The sequence below is a fragment of the Mauremys mutica genome, chromosome 2 (genome assembly GCF_020497125.1).
Source record: "Mauremys mutica isolate MM-2020 ecotype Southern chromosome 2, ASM2049712v1, whole genome shotgun sequence".
Classification (NCBI taxonomy): Eukaryota; Metazoa; Chordata; order Testudines; family Geoemydidae; genus Mauremys; species Mauremys mutica.
In genome coordinates, this window is record NC_059073.1 from 236,680,609 (window position 1) to 236,705,998 (window position 25,390).

The following is a 25,390-nucleotide window of genomic DNA, read 5'->3' on the forward strand; positions in this document are numbered from 1 at the left end:
AGCTGAAGATAATGGAAGCTGCAGGTTCCTTTAATTAGGCACTTTGTTTTCAGCAGTGTTAGCAGCAGGAAATGAGCGTTCACACCAAAGAGCTCTTCTCTCCCTGAGGATCTGCATATCCATGTCATCAAGAAATGTAAAAGTGATGATTGGCACATGGGATCCGTGTAAACTGTGACAATACTCATGGCTCAGCTGAGCAAACAGCGGATTTTCCAGCTGGGGGCCAAACTGGAAAATCGGGCCGGGGGGGGAGGGGGATTGATTTGATTAGATCTAAAACTATTTTTTGGAGCGGGGGCAGTCGAATAAAAAATAATACTTTCAAATTGACCAAACATTTTGGTTGACTAAAAACTGACCCTGCTCTTCCCCACACAATTTTTTTGTATTGATTTGGCCATTTTGCAGTGTTTTTCTCCTCTTTTTTATTTGAGGAAATTAGAAAATGAAATGCCATTTCAAAACAAAAGTAACAATAGCATATTTTAAATGTTTCATTTTGACCATTTATGACTTAAAACAAATCTCCCTTCCTATCTCTTTTGACTATTAGTCAAATTTTACCTGAATTCATGAATAGATTTGGGGCCCCTAAAAATACATATTTCAGCAAAAATACCATTCACTGAAAACATGTTGGCCAGCTCTACTCATGCCTGCAGATGAAATGGAAAGTTTTTTGGAAACAATCCATCTTTCAAATATCGCACTGTGGACAAACCAAGAAAACCTTGGGTGGGAAGTATGATACTTTCTTTGCTAGCTAGAGGTTTTCCTGCCCTCAGAGACTTTTGTGTTTATAATAAAATTATAAAACCAAAGCAATGACAAGATGAATTATTGCCATATACTCTGGGGCTTACACATAAAGATCACTTTGAGACTTCAGCTAGCACAAAACATGGCTGCCCATTTACTTAGCAGTAGCCGTGTTGGTTCCAGGCTATTGGAGAGAGAAGGTAGGTGAGGTAATATCTTTTATTGGACCAACTTCTCTTGGTGAAGAAGACCTAAAGAAGAGCTCTGTGTGAGCTCGAAAGCTTCTCTCTCTCACCAACAGAAGTTTATCCAATACAAGATATTACCTCACCCACCTTGTTTCTCACTCACTGATATTTCTTCGTTCTCCAGAGCAGGGGTTCTCACCCTTTTTCTTTCTGAGCCTCCCCCGTCCCTCAACATGCTATAGAAACTTCATGGCCCATCTGTGCCACAATAACTGGTTTTCTGAATATAAAAGCCAGGGCCAGCATTACGGGGTAGCAAGCAGGGCAATTGCCTGGGGCCTCACATCACAGGGCCCTCCATGAAGCTACATTGTTCAGGTTTTGGCTTCATCCCCATGTGGTGGGGCTCAGGGCCCTGGGCGTCAGCCCCATGAGGTGGGGCTTTGGTTTTCTGCCTTTGGCCCCAGAGAGTCTAATACTGGCCCTGCTTGGCGGACCCCCTTAAACCTGCTCGTAGCCGGTTGAGAACCACTGCTCTGGAGAATGCAGTGTTCTCATGTTCATTTTGATCTATTAAGCTTTTTTATAGTTTAGATCTCATGCACCTGTTTTACCTTGACAGCTGGGATGATGGACCTTATCCTCAAGAATTAAGTTGCAGTTTTTAAAGATTCAAGTAATTGTACATTCAGTCAAATATTTCATTGATTCCCACTCTGTGCTGGGCAGTAAAGAGGAGATGGGAGGGAGCATGAAATCTAGTGAGTCTGAGGATCTAGTGTATTTGTGGCATCTTAGGCCTGGTCTACACTAGGAGTTTATGTCGAATTTAGCAGCGTTAATTCGATTTAACCGTGCACCCGTCCACACCAGGAAGCTAATTAGTTCGACCTAGAGGGCTCTTTAGTTCGAATTCGGTACTCCACCCCGACAAGGGGAGTAGCGCTAAATTCGACATGGCTATGTCGAGTAAGCCTATGTGTGGACGGAAATCGACCTTAGTAGCTCCGGGAGCTATCCCACAGTGCACCACTGTGTTGACGCTCTGGACAGCAGTACGAGCTCGGATGCTCTGACCAGCCACACAGGAAAAGCCCCGGGAAAATTTGAATTCCTTTTCCTGTCTGGCCATTTTGAATCTCAGTTCCTGGTTGGACATCGGGACGAGCTCAGCAGCACCAGCAGCAATGCAGAGCTCTCCAGCAGAGGGGTCCATGCAATCTCAGAGTAGAAAGAGGGCCCCAGCATGGACTGACCGGGAAGTCTTGGATCTGATCGCTGTGTGGGGCGATGAGTCTATGCTTTCGGAGCTGCGCTCCAAAAAATGGAATGCAAAGACCTACGAGAAGGTCTCCAAAGCCATGGCACTCAGAGGATACAGTCGGGATGCAACGCAGTGCCGCGTGAAAATCAAGGACCTGAGACAAGGCTACCAAAAAATCAAAGCAGCAAACGGACGCTCCGGAGCCCAGCCCCAGACATGCCGCTTCTATGAGGCACTGCATGCCATTCTCGGTGGGTATGCCACCACTGCCCCACCAGTGACCGTGGACTCTGAGGATGGGATAGTGTCAAGGGGCAGTTTCTCGGCGATGTTCGCGGATGGGGAAGATGAGGAAGGGTTTGTGGAGGACGAGGCAGGCGACAGCGCTTACAATACTGATTTTCCCGACAGCCAGGATCTCTTCATCACCCTCACAGAGATCCCCTACCAACCCTCCCCGGCCGTTAACCCGGACTCTGAATCAGGGGAAGGATCAGTCGGTAAGTGCTATAAACATATAAACATTTATTTTTTTAAAATCAGGAATAAAAACTATACGAAAAGAAGGTCAATACATATAGCGATCGAATAGAAATCCTCCTGGGACACTTCCACGAAGCTCTCGTACAGGTACTCGAAAAGCCTACGCAGGAGGTTCCTGGGGAGAGGTGCCTTATTGGGTGCTCCATGGAAGCACACTCTTCCGCGCCAGGCCATCCTGAGGTACAGTGGGAGCATTGCCTCCACCAGCATGGCAGCATAGGGCCCTGGTCTGTGCAGGGATTCACGCAGCATTCGCTCTCTGTCTGTCCTAGTGACCCGCCTCAGGGTGATCTCGCTCGGCGACTGCTGCATCTAATTAGGGGAATTAATGTAATGTTACTATTGTGAATGCTTGACTTTTCCTTTGCATAACAATGACCGTCGTTTAACAGCCACGTGTTGGAGGCTGCAGAGGGAAAGCATACAGGGATCTTTCCTGGGGACAGCCACAAGGGGCTGGAACAGGGTCAGACTTTATGCTTTCCAGATTGCCTGCAGCAGGAGGCCACTGCTATCCATTAACTTTTAAGCAGCCTAAAGTTTACGGCTTACCAGGCCTGGCTGCTACACAGATTCTGCTGTCCTGCCCCGCTTGTCCAATCTCCAGTGCAAGACCCCAGGCAATGAAAGCGAATGCCGAAAATTCAAACTTGTCCTGAGAGCACATGAGATTAGGTGCCCTGTATGGTCTTGTTCACAGAAACTGAGTAGACTGTGTTCAGTGTTCGCAAACATGTATCTTTGCAAGGAAATCACTTCCTTTTTCCCATCACACAGCTGCGGCTGTTTCCCGAACTGCCCCGGCATCCCCCTCACAGAGGCTGGCGCAGATTAGGCGGCGAAAGAAAAAGACTCGGGACGAGATGTTCGCTGAACTGATGGCCTGCTCCAGAGCCGAGGCGGCCCAGCAGAGCCAGTGGAGGGAGACCCTCTCTCAGCAGCAGCGCTCACACAGCGAACGGGAGGACAGGTGGCGGCAGGAAGACCAGCAGGCGACTCAAACGCTGCTTGGACTAATGAGGGAGCAAACGGACATGCTCCGGCGCCTTGTGGATGTTCTGCAGGACCGCAGGCAGGAGCAGAGAGCCCCCCTGAACTGTATCTGCAACCGCCCTCCCCCGCCACAAAGTCCTGTCCCCCCCTCACCCAAAATCACAAGAAGGAGAGGCGCTAGGGGCCGTGAAAACTGTCACTCCACCCCAGCAGAGCGCTTATGTACTAAACAGCTCTCATTCCCTAAAGTATGAGAATTGCTTCCCTTCCTGGCTCACCCGATCCAAAATCCTAGTTTCATCCCCCAACTGTGTAGTTGAGTATTAAAAATAGTTTGCTGTTCATTACTGTTTCCGTCATGTTTCTTTGCAGAAGACTTTGTGTGAAGGGGAGATAGGGGTTTGTTAATTGCATAGGACAGCCACCATTACCAGGGTACAGACATGGGGGCAGGATCAACAGCAGGTCACACACAGAGTGCAGTCACTAGGCACCCGGGTCACTCTGGGAGGTGTCTGCTGCCCCAGGTCAGTCTGGGAGGTGTATGCTGCCCCAGGGTCCGAGCGCCTGGCATCCACAAATGGCAAGGCAGGCTGCCCTTACCATGCCCTTCCACCCTAGCCATGAACCTCTCCGATGCCCTGAGCCCCAGCCAGAGCCATCATCCCCCTACACCTACTCACCCTTCCCACACACCCCTCACCCCTTCCTGCAAACCCACCCCTTCCTGCACACCCTCCTGTAACCGTCCTCCCCCCAGAGACCGCTGTAGGAGCAGGAGCCTGTCAGTCCTCGAGTGTAGAAGCGATCTGTACATCACTGCACACCGTACCCACCACAGTCTGCATCCCTGTTTGAACCCTTTAACGCAAATTCGTTAGTAAAGAAAACTTTGTGAATTAAAAATGTTCCAATAACTTTATTTTTAAACGTCTGTTGGAAGGGGGGAAACCTGGTGAACGGGGTATGTAACTGCTGAAAAAAAGTCAATAGTAAGTGAAACAGGGGCAGGTTCAGCTTCTCTGTAAAGAGACTGGACAGTCATAGGTTACCCTGCTCTCTGAGGAACCTAGCTTTCAAAGCCTCCCGGATGCACAGCGCTTCCCGCTGGGCTCTTCTAATCGCATGGCTGTCTGGCTGAGCGTAATCAGCAGCCAGGCGATTTGCCTCAACCTCCCATCCCGCCATAAAGGTCTCCCCCTTGCTCTCACAGAGATTGTGGAGCACACAGCAAGCTGCAATAACAATGGGGATATTGGTTTCACTGAGATCCGAGCGAGTCAGTAAGCTCCTCCATCTCCCCTTGAGACGTCCAAAAGCACACTCCACCACCATTCTGCACTTGCTCAGCCGGTAGTTGAAGAGCTCCTTGTTACTGTCCAGGGCACCTGTATAGCGCTTCATGAGCCAGGGCATTAGCGGGTAGGCTGGGTCCCCAAGGATCACTGTAGGCATCTCCACATCCCCAACAGTTATTTTGTGGTTCGGGAAGAAACTACCTTCCTGCAGGCGTCTAAACAGAGCAGAGTTCCTGAAAACACGCGCGTCATGAACCTTGCCCGGCCACCCAACATAGATGTTGGTAAAACGTCCCCTATGGTCCACCAGTGCTTGCAGCACCATTGAAAAGTAGCCCTTTCGGTTAATATACTGGCTGGCCTGGTGGGCCGGTCCCAGGATAGGGATGTGAGTGCCATCTATAGCCCCACCGCAGTTTGGGAATCCCATTGCGGCGAAGCCATCTATGACGACCTGGACGTTTCCCAGGGTCACTACATTTGAGAGCAGTAGGTCAACGATTGCGTGGGCTACTTGCATCACAGCAACCCCCACGGTAGATTTGCCCACGCCAAAGTGGTTCGCTACTGACCGGTAGCTGTCTGGCGTTGCAAGTTTCCAGAGGGCTATGGCCACTTGCTTCTGCACACTCAGGGCTGCTCGCATGCGGGTGTCCTGGCGCTTCAGGGCAGGGGCCAGCAAGTCTCACAGTTCAAGGAAAGTGCCCTTACGCATCCTGAAGTTTCGCAGCCACTGTGATTCATCCCAGACCTGCAGCACTATGCGGTCCCACCAGTCCGTGCTTGTTTCCCGGGCCCAGAATCGCCGTCCCATAGCATGAACGTGACCCATTGCCACCATGATCTCCGCGGCGCGGGATCCCGTGCTTTGTGAGAGGTCTGTGCCACTCTCACACTTCATGTCCTCACAGCGCTGCCGGAGCCTCCTCGCTCGATTTCTCAGCAGCTGACTGTGGAAGAGGTGGACGATAAGGTGCGAGGAGTTGCCAACGTTCATAAGTGCAGAGATGATCGCAGCGGGCTCCATGCTCGCAGTGCTGTGGCGTCCGCGCTGTCACTGACCAGAAAAGTGCGCGAACAGATTTCCCGCCGGCGCTTTCAGGGAGGGAGGGCGGGAGTGACGGTTGAATGACGGCAGTTACCCAAAACCACCCTCGACACATTTTTCCCCCAGCAGGCATTGGGGGCTCTACCCAGCATTCCAATGGGAAGCGGGGACTGCGGGAACTGTGGGATAGCTGCCCAGAATGCACCGCTTCCAATGTCGACGCTTGCCCCGTTAGTGTGGACTCACAAAGTCGAATTAGTATCCTTAGTGTGGATACACAAATTCGACTTCATAAGGTCGAATCCACAAATTCGACCTAAGTTAAATCGAACTACTCTTGTAGTGTAGACATACCCTTAGAGACTAACAAATTTATTTGAGCATAAGCTTTCGTGGGCTAAAGCCCACTTCATCGGATGCACAGACTGGAACATACAGTAAGAAGATATTTATATATACAGAGAACATGAAAAGGTGGAAGTAGCCATACCAACTGTAAGAGGCCAATCAATTGAGATGAGCTATCACAGTGGTTCTTAAACTTCTGTCCTGGTGACCCCTTTCACGTAGCAAGTCTCTGAGTGTAACCTCCATTATAAATTAAAAACACCATTATAAATGCTGGAGACAAAACGGGGTTTGGGGTGGAGAGTGACAGCTCGCAACCCTCCATGTAATAATCTTGTGACCCCCCCTGAGGGGTCCTGACCCCCAGTTTGAGAACCCCTGAGGTATCATCAGCAGGAGAAAAAAAAAAGAAAAACTTACAGTTGGTATGGATGCTTCCACCATTTCATGTTCTCTGTATGTATAAATATCTTCTTGCTGTAAGTTCCATTCTATGCATCCAATGAAGTGGGCTTTAGCCCACGAAAACTTATGCTCAAATAAATTTGTTAGTCTCTAAGGTGCCACAAGGATTCCTGTTCTTTTTGTGGATACAGACTAACACGGCTGCTACTCTGAAACCTGAGGATGTAGTTAGTCTAGTGAATCCGGGAGCTGAGGAAGAATTTTTTTTCCAGACAAGTGAAGTAGAAATTTAATTTTATTTTAAACTATTGAATAAGTTAGGAAACTTATTACTCTTTGCTCATGAGTGAATTTAAAAAAGTATGGCTGATTTTTTTCTTCAGAATTTTTTAGACGGGGTTGTGCAGTGGGGAGGAAAGGGGAGACTGGCAAATTCTGCAGAATTTGCCACTTACCTGCAGGATTTTCAGTGGCTCCTATCCTAACCCACTCCCCAAAGTCACACAGTCCCTCGTGATTCTGCCATCACTGATACTCTGTATTAATGACAACTCACTTCACCCCAGAAAGCCCACATAAACAGGCTTCCTGTGTATGAAGTGCAGTGGACAGAGCTAGGAAGAAGAAATCTACCCATGTTAACATGAGGTCAGGGTATTGACTGCAATGCAATTCTCCCACACTACACAATGTTCTGTACATACTCCTCCCTCCTGTGCTCAGTTCTAATGACTTCCTGTACACAGCTCCTCCTAAAGTCCTATTTACTCTCATTTGACCTGAAACGACTACGAGACCTTTTCATCATAGGAAGATTCTATTCTCCAAGCAACCGAAGTGGGGCTTTAGGGCCACTTGATACACTGACGACTTTGCTCCATCAGGCAGTTTAAGTGGTGCAGAAGTGCTTACACTGGCCCTTGGACATGGCTTATTTTTAAAGTTAATAAGTTGTTTACTTAACCGCTTACAGCAAGGAAATGGAATATGTAAGAATATCTGCCGAAGCTTTACTAATTGTCATAAATTGGGACTAGTGAAACTGTTTCCAAGACTATTTAAATGTGTCACAGAGACTCTAGAGTAGATTTACCAACTCGTTTTTCAAAATAACTTAATCGCCCCTTGCCAACACTGCAATTCACAGTTGCAAGCAAAACGTAAAAACAAAAACAAACATACCCCTTTGATCTGTGAAGCGTCTCTAGCTAATCTGGTTAACAAAACCACTATGGCATTTTTAGGATCGTCGTACCAGCCAATCTCCTGCAAGGGAACAGACGGTTCCGTTATTTTTGCTTTTGCAAGTGAAATGTTCTTACCATAACTCAGTGTGGTCAGGGTCATTAGTACAATATATGGACATTTAAAGCTTGACTAGCACGTGTGCGTGGGGGAGAGAGAGAGCCAACATAAGCACTAAGATACTCACTCTTCTTCTGTGATGAGCAACATTTGTCAGATAAACTGAAAACAATGTTAAAATAAACTATTCTTACCCGCAGAACATTTGGGTTTTTTGGTAGTTTTCCCTCTCCTCCCCGATCCCCTTAGAATGCTCCTGTGCATATGCAGAACCCTGTGATACCAAGTGCTACCAATGGGTGTGCAGTGTGCCTAAGTGTTCACCCACAGAGAATCCTCAGCAAGGAACAAAGAGAGGTGTGTCCTTTCCCAGGGGGTCCATCAGGAGGGAGTATCCAAGGACAGTCATGTTGCAATAGTATTATTGTAAATCAGTCCTGATCCAGCTGGTCATCTTGACTAGAGAAACCACTCTAGTGAGCAAAGATGATGCTTTGAGAACCTACACCTGTTATGATATGGTCCGTTTGCTATGGAGTTGGATGCAAACAGACCTAAACCTATTTATCTACACATTTATATCATGACCATCAGGGTCAGATACAGATTTATCTTCTGTTTTGCTAATCTTTGCAAATATACCAATGCACTCAGATACATGCATGTTTTATACACTCTTCAGTATGGTCGATAGTGAAAGAGATGGCATCAAAATTAGACAGCTCTCCTACCAGCACTGAGTTAATTTGTACATGCTTTTGCTTTATTTTGTTTCGCACGTGTGCTCACAGACTTGCCACTTGTGCAGTGTTGAAGTGTCACTAAAAGGATGGGTTCTCTCGAAGCCATGTTGGAGGGAGGTTCTACACAGACCGCAGGGAACCAGGAATTTTCATGGTGTTATACAAATATCACCCCACAAAAGCCACCTGGTTCACATGGCAGGAGTGCTGCATATTTGCTGTCTATCGCTCTGACCCAGAAATGAGGCCCGTACCTGCTGAAGCAATGCTTTGAATGACAAAGTTCGCAATCTCTTGGTCAGAACTTCCCCAGACTTTCCAAACATGAATCCCTGAAATGGGAGAATGGGAAATACAACAGTTGAATTGTATGTGCTGGGCTGTACAGTCATATTTAGAACAACCTGCTGTAAATGTGATGATATTTCAACCGTTCAGCCACACAGTTTACAGAACCTACACAGTGTTTTGGGAGATGGTTTCAGATGTTAGTTTAAAGCTGGTGAAAGGTACCACACACATTCCTGGAAACTGAAGTTTCATCGTACTGACCCACACACATACTTCCGCAGCCAGCTGTAGAGGTCAGCAGTGGAGTCACCTTCCCTGCTTACTCATTCCTTAGCCTCACTACTCACACTGCTATCTAACAGTGCCGACTGGGACGGTGTTTTTTGTAGCGTACACAGCAATGTAGTGGAACTGGGCTGTGCCCAAACGCATTTCCCCTAGGACACAGAACGGTCAGCAGCATCTTTCAGGCATTGCTGCCTTGGGCTGCTTTGTAACTAGCAATCGGGAAGGGTAAGGCTCTGTATTCCATACCAGCCACTTGAGCCATTCAGTGGCTTGACTCTGGAACAGTTTATAAGAAACATAGTGAATCATGGCTGGGGGGGGGGGCGGGGCGGGGAAGTGGGGCAATTAGCCCCAGGCCTCGGGCCCCACAGGGGCCCCCATGAGAGTTTTTTGGGGGCCCTGGAGCGGGGTCCTTCACTTGCTCCGGGGACCCCAGAAAACTCTCGCTTCTTTCACTCCGGGTCACAGGCAATTTGGCGGCGGTGGGGTCCTTCTGCTCCGGGACCCGCCGCTGAAGACCCCAGACCCCCTGAATCCTCTGGGCAGCCCTGTAGTGAATACAAAGATGCATTATGTCCCCAACATTCCTCTCAACGAGATCTGAAAATCTGGACCATAATGTACGTGACTAGATACTCAGCTTTGACTTTTCAATGTAGTGAAGTTTACCTGGATGATGTGTGTTACTAAGCTGATCACTGCCAGGACAAGAAACATTAGAGAAAGCAACGTGGTGTTTTTGCTCCTTTTTTCAGGATCTGTTTCTTGAAAAGCCTAAGTAAGAAAAGCACAAAGTGACCACCAGTTACAATAGCTCAGGAAATACTGTAGAAACTATTGAACTTCACCTTCTCTCAGCTCTTCCTCAGCACCTGACTTCTGCCATCCCTCAGCTTTCTGTTGCTGGCCAGGAGGTCACTCCACCTCTCCCAGCTGACCTGCCTCTCATCAGCTGCTCCTTCTCTAACCCTCCACCAGACCCTCCCCTCATTTGCCTGTGAGCTGCAGTTCCACTAAACCCTGTCTCCAGGCTGCCACTTCACCAGCTCTCATCTGCCTTCCACTGAATGCTGTCACTCCGTCAGACCATCAACCTCCCCTCCAGCTGACTACAACACCCCTCTTCTCTTGCCTGAAGATAAAAGATTCCCTCAACATCTCGCTCCAACCATTCTCCCTGGCTGCTGCTCCAACTCCCAGCAGCTTCCAACAATCATATACTGGAATCCAAAGGAAGACTCCATTTCTTCCCTGCAATGATTCAGGAATCAAGGGATTAATTATTCAGACAGTTCCATGGATGTCCCTGGTACTTACAAACATGTTGGAATGCAAGGTACCTTGAAGGAGCTTACTGGCCGAAGAGAACGGGTACAATGCAAAGAGCAGGGTCAGGTACAAGGCAGGGAGCCTGCACAACAGTGGAGCAGGGTAAATGAAAACTGAGTTTGATAAGGGAAGGTGATTTGCTTCTCTGGAAAGGTGAAGTCATTCCAAATATGGGGCTAGAAAATAGGCAAGAAGTCCCAAGTGGGGAGAGGAGATCAAGGGCTTGATCAAGTTCCTACTGAAGTCAATGGAAAGACTCCAGTAGAGTTCAGTGACAGTGGGAGCAGAAGGAGGCTCTAAGGCATCACCAGAGAGGACTAGCTGGAGGGTCGGGCAGGATTTAAAGTTCTGCATTTGTGCCTGGTTCAAGTTAGTTTACCATACAGTTTTGATACTTACCCCAATGATTTTTCCATATATAACAGAAAATGCAGGGTGGACGCCACCAGAGAAGGCAGCAGCAATCACGCCAAAGAATATATGCAGCCACTCAGGTTTGTTCAGAGCCAGAATTCTGGAATAAGGCACAGCAGGGAGATTTTCCTCCTACATAAGAGATAAAATTCAGCTGTTCACTGAAAGTTGTGGAACATGACAATTTCCTCAGCTAGGGGGTAAATCAGTAAACTGTCCTAGCAACTGTTCACAGATAATTCACCCCAGCCTGCAATGTACACACTGAATGAGCAAACGTACTGAAGATTTGCCGCTCTGTAATTTAAGGTCTTAAAACTGCAATTGTAAATCAAAAAAAAAAATCTGCAGGCATCAATTTAACAAAAGGCTAACTGGGGGGTGGGTGGGATGGGGACTACATAGTTCAGTGAAATGTCAGATAAAGTTGCAGTCCATGGTCACTGACCCTAACACATGAATCATTATAATCACCTAAAAAGTCTCACTGTTCTGAGCACAAAAAAATCAGTCTAGTTCAACCTTTGCTAAATGCTAGTGGGTTTGCAGTAATACAATTGGGTTGACTTATGTCAGGTAGTCTGTTTTGTCTTTTACAAAATACAGACCATGAATCAATACCAGATGCATGGAAAACACATATGAAACAGTGATTTAGGCTTCATCTCCCTTGAAAAACACATGGCAGCTCAATTCAGCTTCACTGAGCTATTCAAAATGTCCATACATTTGTTGAGGAAGTTGTGGAAAATGACATGAAAACATAAGAACTGGTACAAATTATTAAATGAGGTTCTGAGCCAGTTGTGATGGCCTCGCCTGATTATCTTTGCCTGTGTTACAGATACTGGAAAAGCCTGCCCACACTTTAACCATACAAGCCTGCTGAACTTTGTGACATCAATAATTTCATGTCTTTCAATCTGATTTCTTCACTTTACTGCAAACAGTATGAATTCTGAAGCCATGTATCTTGCCATCTACCGTATTTCCTCTGACAAGGCCAAAATGCAACAGTTATGAATTGATAAAAAAAGTGTGTTCTGGACTTCTGGGCGATACATTGTAAGAATGGATCCAGTTGCTGCTTATTGTTCGCATCATGTTCTACCAGTAGACTGTACTATAATATAAAAAGAGCTCCTAGAAGAGGGTTTCTTCACTGGTGGGTTGTGACCCAAAATTGGGTCATCTGAATGTGTTGAAGGATCACAGGGCTGGCTGGGCTCAGCTTCCCATTCTGGGCTTTCTGACCAGATGCACATGGTCACAACACCACTCTCACAAATTTGGCCCATCAGGGGAGCCAGGCCAAATCTGAGCAGTGCTGCAACCTCTGTGGAGTAGGGAGCCAAGCCCAGCTAGTCCTGCGGGACAGGAGCTAGGATCTGTCTCAAGACTGATTTGTTTACACCTGTGTTTTCCCTGAAGATTCCCAATTCAAGTATTCGCCCAGGTCAATGCTGCATATGACAGAATCATAGTAAAGGTGACATGGATTAAGATCTGTTTAAAAAAGAAAATAGAATGACCTTTGTTCCTATTCTCACAAGCTATCACTAAACTTTAGGATTAAACTGAATTGTAACACTAACCTCTTTCTCCTTTGTTTTCTTCTTTTCAGACGACGTTTTCTTAGAAGAGGTCTTTCTGCTTGTATGCCTTCCAAATCTCTTAGGAATGCTTCCCATCTCAGTGATTCCTGGTTTTTCAAAACCACCAAGATCAGTCAGATTCTCCATCCTGAGATCATCTAAATCCTCTTCCTCATAGTCTTCATCTTCTGTCTCTTCATCGCTTTCTGACATCTCATTTTGAGTGTTTCCACCATGACCCTAGTGACAAGCAAGGAACAGTGATACACAGTCACAAGACAGTTTGTAGCAAGGGAAAGGAACATGTACTTGGTATGGAAACAAACAAAACCACCACCACTTTGGTTACATTGTCACTTTCATATGGTAGTTTGTATAGGCCAAGTATTCTGCCAGTATAAGTTGGTGCAGTTGCAACTTACACCAGCAGAGAATTTGGCTCTGTATGCCCCCCCGCACTATCTATATAGCTCTGTGATGATGTCATCCACCTCTTTTGCTCAGTTATGTTTGACTCATTACACTGTGTAAATGTGAAGCTACCGGTGAAAAACAACCACTTCCAACTCAGAAACAAGATTGACTGATCAACTTTCACTAAACTAGAAAATATGCAGAAACTGCAAAGCGAAAATGGCCCAGCTTTTTCAGTGCAGAACTTGCATGTGTCAGCAATAGTATCAGTGAGATCATAGGCGCCAACACTGTGGGTGCTCAGTGGCTCAAGCAGCCACCAAAAAAAATAGGGGGTGTTCAGCACTTGCAGGGCTGGATAATCTTTTGTGGGCCCCAGCGCCTGGACTGTGGCCCTTCCCCAATGGCCCACCCACCACTCCGCACCAAGGCCTCTCCCCCGATTGGCCTCTTCCTCCCCAAGGCCCCATCGCACTCAAACAAGAGGCCCCGCTGTTGCTCAGCCTCTTCCCCGAGGCTCGCCTGTGCTCTGCCCAGAGGTGCCACCCCTGCTCAGCCTCCCTCCCTCCCACCCCCGAAGCCCTGCCCACAGGTCACAAGAGATGGGGAGTGGGATGGAGAGGAGCACCCTCCAGCAAATTCAAAAATCAGCACCTGTGAGTGAGATATGCAGATAATTTTCTGGAGTAGAGAGATGGCCAGTAAATCTGAAGCATTTAGTCAGGAGTGCTCTATCACATCTCATTACCTGCTGCATCACAAGAGAATAGTAGACACCCTTCTGTGTCATGAGTTCATTGTGTGCTCCCTGTTCAACAACAACACCATTGTGAAATCCAGCGATAATGTCAGCTGTTCGGATTGTGGAGAGCCGGTGAGCTATCACAATGGTGGTACGTCCAGCCCTAGCCTTACCGGGGGAAAAAACAGAGAGATTTATTTTAAAATGTGGTGAACCCCCCACCCCAGAAAATCCCAACCTAACAGTGTGGAAAATACAAGCGTAAAAGCCCTGCTGATCCTCTATAGCTGATCAATATTTCCATGCCTGCTGTCTGATTTAACAACCAAAGGACACTTCTGATTACAAAATCCACATTTATAATAATGACAGGGGAAAGTGGATTAATTTTATAGGCTGTGCAGGTACTCACTGCCTATAGCTATGGTTGCCTGACACTTCCAATTGTAAGACCTGTTGTCAGATGCTTATAACTTTGCCAAGATTTAATTATTTGGGATGAAACTTTCCATGCTGATATCTGCCTCACCTTCTTCTCCTCCCCTCCCCCACATATTTTAGCAAAAATGGTTCAATGATTTCTCAGAATGAGGTTAGAGAAAATAATGTTGTTTTGCCCATATTAAAAAATTCTTATAACTGTTTAATTGAGAAGCTTTATCACCTAAATGCTTGAGAGCAGGGATATGAAATTTGGAGGAGATGAGCATGGCTCACTGGTATCAGGGGATGTGCCTTTTACCATTCCCATGAAAATCTGCCCAAATTTGGGGGGCCGAGATATGAGGCTCTGAACATCTCAATTTGCATGTGCTCAGTAGAGACTTAGAGTTCAGCAGCTAAATTCCCCAAAGAAACAGTCTGAGCTCGCTGCATTGTATGACAGGAGTGCACATGCACCATCCCCACACAGTGACTAAGCATGTTCCTGCCCAGGATTGTAGGGGCTGAGCAGGACTTTCCCTACAATTTCTCCTCCCTATAGTCAGGGGGAGTTGTGGTCCCCAGTGTGACAATCTACCTGGAGCGTCAGGTGATCAGGCTGACGCAGCAGGATTAATAAAATAAAATACAGCAGAGAGTGCTGGGAATGCTCCCACGTCGCTCAGGGGAAGAGAGAAAGCATTAGGGCCCCAAGCCCTAACCCACCTTCATACTCACACAAGCACTACCCAAAGCTGGCCAGGTCTGGGTGTAAAGTAAGAAGAAGAGGGGAAGGGGTGGACGGGAGTTCTTGCCCTGGGTCCAGGTCGTCCCAGGGATCCGCTGTAATCTCCAAGTTGCCCCAGCTTTCAGGAGGGTCCTGGGCTTCTTTGGGGGTGGTTTCAGTCAGGGCCCTCTACTCCAGTGCTCTTTGTACCAGTTCAAACAGGCTTGATATGGTTTCTTTCCCTTTCCCAAAGCATCCCAGCTCCAGGGACGCCTGTCTGGCTCACACTCATGTTGTCTCGTCTGTGTTTTCAGCCTCTGCAGCCCTGGGCTTTGTTTTCCTCTTTGCTGGTTTTGTTGTCCTGCAGGTGCAGGTCTGTGTAGTTGGTTTTTCACGGCCGCTTGGGCAATTTTCAGGCCCCCGTCTTTCTCGGCTGTCAGCCAAGTCTTGGCTGCGAGCAGTGTGGTTGGGTGGAGGACAGTGTTTTATCTTCAAACTGAGCTTGTTAATTGCAGTGTTGAATTAACCTGTTCTCTGCTCTTTTCTTTTTCTTCTCCCCCTCTTCGGCCTCTTGTGACCTAAAAAACCCCTTCCACTCTCCACTCACACACCTTTAATCCTCCCCAAAATGCTTTGTCATGCTTGCAACAGCATTAGCAATATACAGTGCTAATCTGCCTTCCCAGGGACCTCCCTAAGGGGAGGGGGCCATTGGGTTGTGACACCAGCACAGGAAACAAGAGTAGTCAGAGCAGAATGAACAGTGATTATGGAAGGAATCAAAGTTATGCAGTAAAGGATGCTCTTGTCTGCAGGAAACCTGCCTTATTTGTTGCAGAAGTTGTAAGGCAGGGCCGCCCAGAGGATTCCGGGGGACTGGGGTCTTCGGCAGTGGGAGGCCCTTGCTTTGGCAGTAATTCGGAGGCGGGGGGTCCTTCCACTCTGGGACCTGCCGCCGAAGTGCCCCGAAGACCCCCAGTGGGGGCCGCCCACCACCAAATTACCACTGAAGCGGGATCCGCCGCCGAAGTGCAGCCGGGTCTTCGGGGCACTTCGGCGGCGGGTCCCAGAACAGAAGGACTCCCCACCGCCAAACTACCGCCGAAGCAGGATCCACCGCCGAAGTGCAGCCAGGTCTTCGGGGCACTTTGGCGGCGGGTCCCGGAGCGGAGGGACCCACTACCGGTGAAGACCAGGAGCAGAAGAAGCTCCGGGGTCCCGGGCTCCATGAGAGTTTTCCGAGCCCCCAGAGTGAGCGAAGGACCCCACTCCAGGGGCCCTGAAAAACTCTCAAATTGACCCACTTTCCCCCACCTCTGGGAGGCCCTGTTGTAAGGTGTGTAGTTAATGAGACAGGGGATTTCAGGAAAAGAAAGGATGGTCTCATTATTGTTGCAGCAGCTGAATACTGCCCTAGAGAATTAGATTCTAGCCCTGTCTCTGTGCTGAGCATTCACGGCTGCAACTGAAGTCAATGGGAGATGTGCTTTTAACATATCTAGCGCTGTATAATGCAAAATTCTCTGAAATATTGAGTCCTGGGCATCACAGATCATGCACCCAAAAGTAGTATGCACTTTCAACACTAACGTCTCCGTGCCTCAGTTCCCCTTCTCTAATATGGGAGTAATACTACCACCTTACCTGTTGGGAGTGTTGTGAAGATAAATTCATTAGTGTTTATGAAGCACTCAGATACTAGAGTGATGAGAGGTATAGAAAAGCCCATGAGGAAGTTAATAATTTTGTTTTCACAGCAGAGTTTGAATGGCATGGGGCCATCCACTGAATGCTGAGGATGAAAAGAAATATTGACTAGCACTGAATGTTGAATAGCACCATCCTCTGCACTGAATGAAGCAGGGGGTCTTGTGGAAAAAATAGTATGGGATCATGTAACTGACGACTGTCCCCTAATGCAGACAAACAAGGGGACCAAATTAATGTTGACCAGGAAACTTTAATTCTATCATTCCCTACATTTTGAGGGCTTGACTTTGGAACCTTAATGTTCTTTTCATGTAGAGTGACTCTGTGTGTGTGTGTGTGTGTGTGTGTGTGTGTGTGTGTGTAATTCAATATAAATATTGATATTATCTATGTAGAATATAAGGCTCAGCACCCTGAAATTGCTTAATGGAGTTTTGATTAAATATTACAGGGTCATATTGGATGCATATGAGGATGCATCCAATTGGTCCTGCTAGTGAAGGCAGGGGGCTGGACTAGATGACCTTTCAAGGTCCCTTCCAGTTCTAGGAGATAGGTAATAATTGGAGATATACCAATTACCTATCCCTATTGATTTCAATGCCCTCCTCGAAACCAGCGGAGAGCTGTGCTTAAAAACAGATGGCATGCTATAGCCTTTAATGTCAAGCTTGCCATATGGTTGTTGTGCTTCTTAATACTGATTGATAACTCTAGCAACAGGATTCCTACCTTATTAAGAGCTGCTTGCACAATAGATTCACTCTGAGTGTCCAGAGCAGACGTGGCTTCATCCAGCAGCAGAATCCTGGGATTCCTTGCCAGGGCACGGGCAATAGCAATTCGCTGTTTCTGCCCTCCGCTCAGCTGAGCTCCCCTTTCCCCCACCATGGTGTTAAGTTTCTGAGAGAGGAGTATCGAGATTGCAGAAGGGGTCAGTTGAAATCCTTTTACACCCCCACCCCCGTCTTACTGTTACTATCATATACAGAAATTCCCTCTTTTAAAAGTTTTATGATGGATGCTCCAATAAACGCTTTAAGAATAATTACTTCTAAAGAAGTGTCTTGGCCAATTACATTCAGTGTTTTTTCCCCCCTTGAGGCAGAGGACAGTTTAAAATTCCTAACGATTGGTTTACAGTTTTGTCTCTGTCTCACCTTCTAGTTGGCTAGGAATTAGTATGTGGTGTGATGGTTTTCTATTAGCTTAAAGAAGGTACTCTAAAATTAGATTTTTCAATTATTATAAAAAGCAGCAATTGAAGTGAAAAAAAACAGGCAAACTAGAACTGGCTGAAGGAATCCAGCCATTTGATTGGCTAACAATACTAACCAGTGACTACTCAGGACACAAAGCAATTTTGTTTGCCAAGCAAAACCAGTTTAAAAAACAAAAAACAAAAACAAAAAAAACCAAAAAAGATGGGAATATTGGAAGTGGGAAAAGATAGATAATACCTAGCAGAAGAAAACAGAATAAAAACAATCTGATAAATTGAAAAAAAATCTCTCATTGTCCATAGAAATTCCTTATCCACCCTATTAAAAAATGTTGCCACATGACATACAGTTAGTATTGTAAATTAAGAACACTGTGGGTGAAATTGTCAATTGGAATAAATGACAAAACATCAGTGAAAAGCTAGTAAAGCACCATCTATTTGCACCAGCAGAGAATTTGGGCCACAAAAATTCAGAAGAACTGAGAGAGAGAGAAACCAAAGAATTTGTCACAGTTATATGGTGCTCAAATTACACCAACTCACATCAGGCAGTCTGGATATAAAATCAAAAGCATTGGCTTCTTTAGCTGCTTTCTCAATTTCAGAATCAGTAATACCCTCTCTGCCACAGCGAATGTTCGCAGCTATTGTTGTAGCAAACAAAATAGGCTCCTGGCTTACAAGGCCAATACGTTCTCTTAGCCACTTTATATTAAGTGTCCGAATATCTCGTCCATCTAAGGTAATCTGAGTGGAAAGGCATAAATGAAGAGTTAGAGGAAATGTATTATGTTTCAAATAATTAGTTGTTATAATGATATAATAATAATAATAATAATGATACACCTCTACCCCGATTTAACGAGACCCGATAAAATAGGAATATGGATAAAACGTGGTAAAGCAGTGCTGCGGGGGAGTGGGGCTGCACACTCCGGTGGATTAAAGCAAGTTCGATATAACGCGGTTTCACCTATAACGCGGTAAGATTTTTTGGCTCCCGAGGACAGTGTTATATCGAGGTAGAGATGTATAATAATTGACTTCAATATTTGTTTAGCAGCTTTTCACATAGAATAAAGCAATAACATTTAAAAAAAATGACCAGGAAAAATTAAAACTATATCTTCACAATCACCTCAGACTAGAAGAATGAAAGGAGAAGGTTAAACAAACAGGATATTGTAGGATCAGTGTTTTATAATTGTACTATGAGAATTAATGTATGATTTGATTTCATCCTGCCAGCCACCCTTTTTGAATAGCAGAAAGGAATGACAGACCAGAACAATCCTCATGACTGATTATGGTCACCCTTTTGTTTTTGGATAAGTTATAATGTCTACTATAGTTTCCTATATGTATTACAAATTAGGGACTCTAGTTAAATATACATTTCTTTGTTTTAAGGTTATAGTAAGTAAGAGACAGAATCTTGTATTGTATCTATGTTAAGGAGATTAGAGAGATGTTGAGGGCCTGAAGCACCAATGGGAATTGTTTAAGTTATAAGATTTAGCTAGGCTTGATTTATAATGTATTGTGCTGAATATAAAATACTGCTGTCTCTATACCTTTGAAGGTTTCTGTAAGAGATTGTTTGTGTGAATGAGGAATGCATGCATCAGGAAAAGATAAGGTGTCAAAGAAAGCCATGACAAAGGTCCAGATGGTCAAGAAAAAGTGAGAGACTTGGAAAGACCAGGAGACAGTCAGAAAACAGCCATTGTATCCAATGCTAAACATGTTAGCAGCATTGACAACCTCTAAGGTGAGGCAGGCACCTCAGAAAGTGAGACAACAAATAGGAGATAACAATGGGAAGCCTGACAATAACCATCAAATGATAATAGCAGAAAACCCCAAGATTAACACCACTTAAGGACAGGATGACATGGCAAAATGCATGGACTCAAATAGGAATTTACAACTGGAAAGCTGGGTTGTTGTGCCACAGAACTCTGGGTTCAGTCCTGCAAAGCCTGGGAGCATCGGATCGAGACTCATGCTCAATCTAACTGGCCATTAGATTGACTCGAGCTACAACAAACTGGTAACTATAAACATCAACTGGCAGGAGAGAGAGACAGAGAGATTGTGTGTGTGTACGAGAGATACTAAAAAGCATATGCTAACTGTTGTATTTTCAATAAATGTGACGCATTTGCCTTTTCTCCCTGAATATTTAAATACAAATTTTGACTTCCCTTAATGTCAGTAAAGTCCTATCTAAGTTTTTAGAATATTCTCATCCTCATGGCATACAAGTAATGAAAAATCTGTTTTAGAATTTCTTTGGATGCTACGTATCTTTTGCAGGGGTGGCTCTAGACATTTCGCCGCCCTAAGCACAGCGGCATGCCGCAGGGGGCGCTCTGCCGGTCGCCGGTCCCGCTGGTCCGGTGGACCTCCCGCAGGCGTGCCTGTGGAGGGTCCGCTGGTCCCACGGCTTCAGTGGAACCGCAGGACCAGCGGACCCTCAGCAGGCACGCCTGCGGGAGGTCCACTGGAGCCGCGGGACCAGCGGACCCTCTGCAGGCATGCCGCCGAAGGCTGCCTGCCTGCCGCCCTCCCGGCGACCGGCAGAGCGCCCCTCTGCGGCATTCCGCCCCAATCACGTGCTTGGCGTGCTGGGGCCTGGAGCCTTCCCTGATCTTTTGTTATTTTAAGAATCCAACTTGGTGTAATATCCTTTTAAAGTATAGGTGTAATCTAGTCAGGAAATTAATCTTCATCCTAGTAGCCAGGAATATCCACAGTTTATCCAAACTAACCTCTCCTTGGACTGGATCATAGAATCTCTGTAGCAGCTGTATAGCAGTACTTTTGCCACAGCCACTGGAGCCAACCAGAGCGATGGTCTTCCCCGATTGAATTTCAGGTTCAGGCCCTTGAGAATCTGGAAATATCATCTTTATATGTTAGTCCAATAAATATAGAGCTGCTTAAATAAGTGGTTTGTTTAGAAAAAGATCTATTAAGATGCTTGGCATCATGATCAAGCCAATAATGAGAGGTCTGGTCTAACAGTGTATTGAACTCCCAGGCCTGCTTTCAGTCCTTTGTTCCAATCCGGGTTGGAAAGCACTTTGAAGATGACAAGAAAAAGTTTTTTTTATTAATAACAATCTTGCTTTGTTCTATTCTTATTCTATAAAGACTGCACTAAGAAAAACCCTTTGGCTCTGAAAACAAAGTGGGTGTTGTAATATCCCCAATGGAATGAAGGGTCAGGATTCGACAATCTCTGGAATTTACTAGGGAGGAATTAGTTATGGAGTAATGACACTTTTGTTGCTATGTTCACATTTAGGAACATTTTACTTCAGTCTGTTTATCCCATCTTATGAATGTCTAATATTGTTAGTGACCAAATATTTGTCTCCTATGGGAACTTTTATGTATATTTAGGCTGATTTATGACTACACATTTTTTTGTAATAGAAGATAAAAACAGTAATATTGTTCTTGTCTCCTTATACTATACCAGAAGAGCTCCAGTTTTTCAGTAAACTAATAGCGGATAAGCTTTGGTGTTTGCTTGACCAAGCAAGAGCATCATTCTCCACCCCTTTAACATCATTTCTCATCACGACCATCCCAGCTCTAATCTCCCGTTTTAGGTAAGGCAGGAAAGGGTATGTCAAGGTAACGCTGACAATAACTAGAGTCTTCAGCTCTTTGTGACCCGGTTCATTCCAAATTTAGGTACTAAATGACAATTGCCTTGATCTTTGGCTGGTGATTGATGAGAACCAGGTATCCAGGATGATTCTTTTAGCTTTGCCAGCTACCTCTGATACCATTGATAATGAGCCACTGCTGACACAGGGTGAACTCTGGAAGGGATGGATGGAATCATTCTTGAATGGCTCCATCCCATTCCAGCCACTGCCCCAAACTGTGGCTCATTCTGCCCAGGATTTCTCTTGTGTAGAGTGATGTGGGATTCTGTCTTGTCACCTTCCTGCTCAATTTGTATGCAAGACCATTAGGGGAAGACAGTAAGACACTACAGTCTACACTGACTTCAGTATTCAGATAATATAGCTCTAGGTCTCTGTTTCATCAGACCCAGCTGGGAGAAGTTGACTGGCTTAGCAGCAAGTTACAGGGTGGGTTTGAGGCAGGCAAGTCAGCTGTGACTCACCTCAGAGATGACTGAGTTTATGGTTGTAGGTTGGAGGAACCCATCAGAAGAAATGGTAGAGCTAACAGCAGCACACTCAAGTGAGTTCGTAACCTGTTGGATCCAGAGCTGCTTTTGCATGCAGGAAGCAGTAGCGGCTAATAGCATTTTGTTTGTCTTTTACACTTGGCCAGAAGGTTCTGAACTTTCAGTTCTGGTACAGATGTCAATCCAGAGAGAAATATTGGATTACTGCAAAGTACCATACATGGGACTGTACAACAAGATGCCTCCCCTCGCAAACTTCAGCCGGTGGAGAGCATGGCAGTCTGTTTCTTAGAGGGCATTTTCTGTAGGGAGAATCTTGCCTCCATGCTCTGTGATCTGCACTGGCTTCCATTTCATTGTCTGGAGTGATTTAGAATAATGGCTTTAACCAATAGGCCTTAAAATAGGTTGAGTCCTGGCTATCTCCAAGATTACCTCTCCCCACATGGGATATCACAGCAGCTGAGATCTTCTGAAGCGCGGACACAAACAGCTTTCTGGGTTTAACCACATGAGGGCTGGAGGTGAGGCATTGTTGGTGAGTGAGCTTGAATGAAGAATTTGCTTCTGATTCAATTCACCACAGGCCAAATTTATTCACCTTCAGGTTATGCTGTAAGCCCCATTTGTTCTCCCTTACTTTTTCCAGCAAGTGAAAATGAAGAAAAAGTGGATGATGGTGGTGAAGACAAAGCTTTAGTTTTGGGAGGACATTCATCCTTCTTTATTGTTGTATTTTTATAACTAGTATAATAACATTTAGCTCTTACATAGTACTTTTCTTCCATATATCTCAAAGCACTTTAAAGAGGAGGTCAGTATTACTATCCCCATTTTACAGATGGGGAAAATGGAGGAAGAGAGAGGTGAAGTGACTTGCCAAGTGTTACTTTGCAGGACAATGGCAGAGCTGGGAATAGAATCCTGGTTTCTTGAGTCCTCACCCAATGTTCTTTCAACTAGACTACACTGTGCTACATAAATACTCAGAGTACAGGATGGGCACTTTAAAAAATACTGTTTTAAAATAAATACATTAAATTGATAAAATATCAGTTGTCTTTTTGGTCACACAGATAATGGCAGCAGCTCTTCACTGCAAAGATGAATTTAAAAAGATCACTTACTTTAACATCAGGTCTGGATGGGTAACTGAAATGGATGTTTTTGAATTCAATTTCTCCTTTGAGCTTGTCTGGTCTCTATCCTTCCTTGGCACTGCTATCTAGAAGACGGTGCTGGAGAGAGATTTTGAAAAGGTATTACACATTTCTGTGATTTTACAGTTGTGTCTTTTGATAGATAAGTTGTTTAGGACAGTAAAAGAAACACTGCAACAGTACATAGCAGTTTAACTGATCAATGGTTGCTGTATTTCACCCCAGAGGATTCTGCCTATCAGTGAAATGCAATCCTTGTGTATATCCTGCAAAGCATTTTGGGATACGGGACAAGGAAAGAACAGGAGTAACTAGAATAATAAATCATCTATTATACCTTAAATCATCCATCTCTCAACATTTACAATGGGCCCAAATCCCTTAGCTCCCTCCCAGCATCTGCCTAGGCAGAATGTGGGTTGAGAATCAGTTCTTGGAGGAGTGATGCTGCCTGTAATTGTTGGTTGGCTTAAAATGCACAAGCAAAATAAACAACTTGGGGATTTATTACAAAGTCTTCATCTCTTAAAAAAGATACCATCATCCTGAGGCTCCCTGGTCTGAAGTCCAATGGAAAATTAGCCTGGCGCTAAATAGCCTGACCTGCAATTGCTCCTCCACTTCCCATGTTGCTGATCTCTGCTGGACTGACACTTTTCAATGACCCAGTAACCACCAGCAGAGTTCAAAATTTCTCGTTGGAGTAGAAATGGGAAGTTTAAAGGGGACCCCGTAGGCTCTCTCTGCTCCACTCTAAGACCAGTAAAACCAAAAATAAAACCAAACCCTTTGTCTCAGAGTTCTGTTTTCTGGTAGTAGCTTCCAGCTTGTTCTATCTCCATCCAGGACTCTAGACAATCTGGGAAACAGAGTTCTGAGTCTCTATAGCCATTGTTGCTGTAGTCTGAGGCGAGTCCCCTAATGACTTGCTTAGTGTAATAGGTCAGGAACAACCAACATCAGAGGTGGTTACACAGAGTTTGATCACCCTTAATTCAGTTTCTCTGGGCAAAATTCCACCCTTTGTTATATTCACACAACCTCACTGACACCCATCAGCATTTATTGCCATAGCAGAGGACAAAATTCAGCCCTTTGTTCTAACCTAATATGAATCTGGGACTTCAGATATATAACAAACTGCTGTACAAAATTCTAAGAGTTAGTTACTGAAAGTGTGGCATCCCTCTTCCCCAGCAACAGTATTACCAGAGCTTTCAACAGCATGCATTGTCATGCATCTGACAAAGTGGGTATTCACCCACGAACGCTCATGCTCCAAAACGTCTGTTAGTCTATAAGGTGCCACAGGACTCTTTGGCCTGGTCTACACTAGGACTTTAAGTCGAATTTAGCAGCCTTAATTCGAACTAACCGCTCAACCGTCCACACCAGGAAGCCATTTAATTCGAACTAGAGGGCTCTTTAGTTCGAATTTGGTACTCCACCCCGACAGGTGGAGTAGCGCTAAATTCAACATGGCTAGCTCGAATTAGGCTAGGTGTGGATGCTAATCGAACTTAGTAGCTCCGGGAGCTATCCCACACTGCACCACTCTGTTGACGCTCTAGACAGCAGTCCGAGCTTGGATGCTCTGACCAGCCACATAGGAAACGACCCGGGAAAATTTGAATTCCTTTTCCTGTCTGGGCACTTTGAATCTGACGTCCTGGTTGGACATCGGGGCGAGCTCCGCAGCACCTGCAACGATGCAGAGCTCTCCAGCAGAGGAGTCCGGGCAATCCAAGAATAAAAAGAGGTCCCCAGCATGGACTGACCAGGAAGTCATGGATCTGATCGCTGTGTGGGGCGAGGAGTCTGTGCTTTCGGAGCTGCGCTCCAACAAGCGGAATGCAAAGACCTTCGAGAAGGTCTCCAGAGCCATGATAGACAAAGGATACAGCCGGGATGCGATGCAGTGCCGCGTGAAAGTCAAGGACCTGAGACAAGGTTACCAAAATGTCAGAGCGGCAAACGGACGCTCCGGAGCACAGCCCC

The 25,390-nt window shown here is 45.7% G+C and overlaps 1 pseudogene; it reads right to left on the reverse strand.

Annotated features, from left to right (window-relative positions):
- The window catches only part of LOC123363990, a 184,822-nt pseudogene that overhangs the window by 144,790 nt on the left and 14,642 nt on the right, over window positions 1-25,390 (reverse strand).